General features: G+C 34.8%; 1 long non-coding RNA gene across 1 annotated transcript; it reads right to left on the bottom strand.

Annotated features, from left to right (window-relative positions):
* Positions 1-1,748: 1,748 nt before the first annotated feature.
* LOC127126218 (uncharacterized) lies at positions 1,749-3,274 on the bottom strand. Its single transcript, XR_007804934.1, has 2 exons — positions 2,898-3,274; positions 1,749-2,093 (listed from the first exon to the last, which is right to left on the bottom strand). It is a non-coding gene; the product is annotated as an uncharacterized LOC127126218 (long non-coding RNA).
* Positions 3,275-4,952: the final 1,678 nt, after the last annotated feature.

Here is a 4,952-nt window from a genome sequence, read left to right on the forward strand (position 1 = left end):
AGGGGGCATCTCCCCCGCGATATCATCCTTGGGCAAGGGAATCATCGGTAGGGCGAATGACGCATTTTGGGAAGAAGAATGGTTTTAAACACATCACCATTTAACAGAAAAACCCTCATGCTTAAGGGACTGTGTAGTGTTATATTTAGAAAAAAATAGATTATGACACATTTGCCTAACTATTGGGCCGTCCGGTCCAGATTCAAAGGAACCACCCAAAGGGTCCACCCTATGTGGAAGTCAAATGAGATAAAGTTCTCGCTGACTCCGAAAGTATAGGAGGTCAGTAACCTCCCTAATAAGGCAGAACGATTAAGACCACGTCTAGAGGGCCAAAAACTCTATCCCCCTATAATCCCTATAAATACATTACCTCTTAATGGGAAGGGGACAGATCCTTAAGTTATACACACCTTCTACTACTCAGAGAGCTCCTCGCTCATAATAATCCCAACACCGTAAAGATAACCACTCGCATGCAATCCAGCAGCGCCAACCACCAATGGGGCCTCTCACCTCATATGAGATAGTCCCTCAAATAAACTTAAAACCCTCGTAAATGGATACTCACCTCTGTGAGCTAGCCCTCACCCTCAAACGTGTAATATACCCACTAGGTCCTTTTAGCTTCCCTACCCTTGCAAGGGGAACACATACACACATGTACTTTTTGGACAATACAAAACCTACTAGGAATGGTTTGGAAGAATATCAGGAACAAATCCATAAGATTAAGATCACTCTCTTTACAAAACATGTTCGGAATCTCAAAAAAGTTTGCAATGGTTTAACATTTCGACATGAAAGTGTATTATGAAGGTGGTGAGTTTGACTCACCCATTAGGTATTTTGGGACTTATTGTTATACCCTAAAATTTTCCCTCCCCTTTTCACTTTTTCAACTAACTTTTGGCTTGAGATTCATCTGCACACATTCATGCTTCATTCATATGCATCACTCATTTGTTCTAACACTTGATAATGATCAGCGCCATTTCAAAGCTTATGGATTGCAAAATCTAGGGTTTGCTTGTTGGTTCAAGCCCTAGAGATGTGGCATGGCTCATTATGGGGAATCATTTGGGGTGAAACCCTAATTTCTTGATTTGTGGCCCACTGATCCAAGGAAATCACAATTTAGCATTCACCAGGGATCTTGTGATTGGCTTTTGAGCTTTGTTTTGATCTTTTAAACCTAATTGGGAGCCCTTGTGTTAGGAGGTTGATTTTGGAGCTTCATGCTTAATTTGAAGACCTTGATTAGGGGGGTGCACCAAAAAACCCTAATCAAGGATGCTTAGTACTTATGTGCCATCTGAGGTGGAATTTTGATTATGAAATTTAAATAAAACCCTAGATCATTTAGGGAGAAGTTCTTGTCCATCTTGTCATGCATCATCAACCTTTAAACTTACCATTGTACATAAGATTCATTTAACCTACATGCCCACTTGTTTGGGAGTTCATCTGTATCAAGGTCTTTGTTTGCACCCATTCTTATGGTGTCTTAAGTCTTTATTCATGATCATTTTATCATGTCCCATTGATACAATTCTTGTTCCATTTATATTTTCATGCCTAAGGGACTTGGTCCGTTTCCAGGTCCATTTCTTGGTCGGACCAAGTCACAAACCAACTTTTGAACCTAGGCCCTTTTCCTTGTTTTTGGCCATTTTTTTCGTAAGAATCATGTTCACATTTCAAACCACAATCATTAACTTCCAATCTTTTTTCATTAAATCATCATGTTTCTTTTCAAATTTCAAGCTTCATTCAAATCAATTTTCATTACAACTTCAAGTTCACCACATACATTTCCATATAGCTTCAAAATTACATTCAAATTCCAATTTATTTCAAACCAATAGTATACATGTTTTCATATTACAATGAACAATTCAAATATTACAAAAGAAACTACATAAGGGAGCATTCTTCAACCAAGTCCAAACCATGCCCAACAAGCTCCATAATGTCATCCAAAATCCATATCCAATTCCATGAGCCAAACTCCACATGATAGCATAACAAGACTTCAAAAGCATGATTTCAAGCCTTACACCATGGTTCCAAATAGAATATCAAACATCAACCTGCACAATTGAACAAAGCAATGCTACATCAGTACAAGCCACAACAATGCATATCAAGCAATGTGCATAACAACCATAACAATCAATTCAATAACCAAGCAAACGTCAAAACAATGAACATCCAATTCCAAGAAGCTACAATTAATTAAATATCACAATAAACTTGGATACATTATAAAAGATTAGCAATCATCATGTGATTCAAAGGCATTGAATAGAATAATGATTTATTCAATTGACTCATAACAAAACTTAGAACTGACAACTAACATCCACACTCACTAAACTAACTTCCTCATAACAAACTAACTGATTCTTCTAACCTCCTAACGAACTTAACCATTTTCATCAACCGAGAACCAAATCTAACAAACTCAGAAAGATAACAGAATTGAAATAGAGAATGGAGAAATGAGCAAAACAAATGGAATCGGATATAAATCCATTCACTACAATTCTCGAAAGGGCCTTTTTTCAATTTTCTTCAGATTTTTCCTCAGAACGATTTCTTCACTCTTCATATCCTACCTTTCACCATTCTCTGAAAAATCCATTCTCCGATTCATTCATCACAACTCCGATTCATTCCATCATAATAGAAAATCACACACAGAATCACACCGAACAATCATCACATATTCATTCCAGTCACAGAATTAGACGCAGCCACAAGCAATCAACAATCAATCCCCCACACTCACCCTCACTCATTCATATTACCTCATAGAACAAGAATTCAAGAGAAGCTCAGAAGAAGAGAGGAGAAGAAGAAGGAGTCAATGTAAAGATTAAGAAATTGAGTACCTTGTTTAAAGCTCACACACCTTCGACTCCAAGCTGCTCCGGTAGGGTTCCTTCAATATCCCTAATTCTATTTAATTATCGTTACCAAATTGTTGCGTAGGTGTATACGGATATTAACCCCTTCGTGTTGGATTGTATTGAGGCGCGTTTATGATTTAATTTAAGATTTTGTTTGTTAGGGTTCATAGTTTTGGGTTTCGATTTAAGCTCGGGGTAAAATAATCATTAGAAATTGAGGGAGAGGGTTTAGAAATGAATGTGTTTGGAGATGGTAATTTGTTGTTTGGACCACTCCGCCACCTCCGGAGCGACGGAGTCCCATATAAGGTCGGGTGTTTGAAGAGAAATACGGAAAGTTTTACCTTATACCCCTACATTTATCCTTCCACCTCTATCTTTTATAAAAATACCAATTTTATCCTTATATATTTTTAATTAATTTATTATTTTATTTTTTAAATATGTTTAAAATTTTATTTTTGTGTACCGGAAGACTTTGCAAAAGAGTTCCGGTAGTCATTTTTCAAATATTTTTTAAATATTTTTTTATGTACCGGAAGACTTTGCAAAAGAGTTCCGGTAGTCAATTTTTGTGTATCGGAAGACTTTGCAAAAGAGTTCCAGTAGTCATTTTTCAAATATTTTTTGAACATTTTTTTTGTGTACCGGAAGACTTTGCAAAAGAGTTCCGGTAGTCAAATTTTATGTACCGGAAGACTTTACAAAAGAGTTCCTAGTCATTTTCAAATTTTTTTTATCATTTTTTGTGTGTACCGGAAGACTTTGAAAAAGAGTTCCGGTAGTCAATTTTTGTGAACCGGAAGACTTTGCAAAAGAGTTTCGGTACTCATTTTTCAAACATTTTTTACTTTTTTTTTTTATACCGGAACACTTTGTAAAAGAGTTCCGGTAGTCAATTTTTGTGTACCGGAACTCTTTTGTAAAGTCTTCCGGTACATAAAAAAAGTTTAAAAAATACGTGAAAAATGACTACCGGAATTCTTTTACAAAGTCTTCCGGTATGTAAAATTTAATTTAAAAAATATTTAAATAATAAAATAATAAATTATTTAAAAATATATAAGGATAAAATTGGTGTTTTTTATAAAATGTAGGGGTATAAGAATAAATGTAGGGGTATAAGGTAAAATTTTCAGAAATACGTTAGGTTAAGCACGTGATAGAAATGAATTGAAGTTAGTGTTGGATTCTGGTCTCCTTTGGATTCGCATATGGGCTTATGATCCCTTAGGCCCAAAGGCCTTAGTGTTATTGAACCCGTTTTCATTAGTGTACACCCCTATTTGGATTGTATGCAAAGTCAGGTCTAGGTCTAATCAGTTGGCCCTGCGCCCTGGTTATTTTTGGCACTCCTTGGCTGCTTAATGCACCCCTGCACATGCTTTATGCACCCCCTGGTCCATGATTGATTCAAGTCCATTTATCATTTCTTTTTAATTGTTTTTGTTTCTTAATTATTCTTAATTAATCGATAATTTCTTGATCTCCGATTTTTGTGTGGTAAAATAATTTGTTTTTTTACATCATGCAATATCATATTGAAATTAATTAGGATTAGTTATCTTTTAATTAATTTTGATTAAATATTGATTATTAATTCTATATTAACTTTTTTGGTATGTGGACCATCTTGATATTGATTTTTCATTTTGATCTTTGGTTTTAAATATTAATCATATTGATATAATTGAGTTGAATTTCCATGTTGTGTACCATGTTAATCGCCATGAACATTTGTCTTGATTAAAAGTTGAATAGGTTTTGACATGTGTAAATCTTGATGTTAATCCATGAACCATGATCATTTTTATGCTACACATTATATTGTGATCATTAGTTTAATGTCCATTTGAATATCCCTTAGATGATGATTAAATTGAAAATGCCATTTCAATTTATCATGTATGCCTTGTTTAGGTACATTTTCTTATCCTTTACATGTGATTAATATTCATTCTTTATTGATTTTCCATGTGGAATCCATGAGTTTAACTTTGATTACTTGTTTGATCTTTTGATCTCATTCTAACTTTA

This window comes from Lathyrus oleraceus, chromosome 3 (assembly GCF_024323335.1).
Source record: "Lathyrus oleraceus cultivar Zhongwan6 chromosome 3, CAAS_Psat_ZW6_1.0, whole genome shotgun sequence".
In the NCBI taxonomy this organism is placed as follows: domain Eukaryota; kingdom Viridiplantae; phylum Streptophyta; class Magnoliopsida; order Fabales; family Fabaceae; genus Lathyrus; species Lathyrus oleraceus.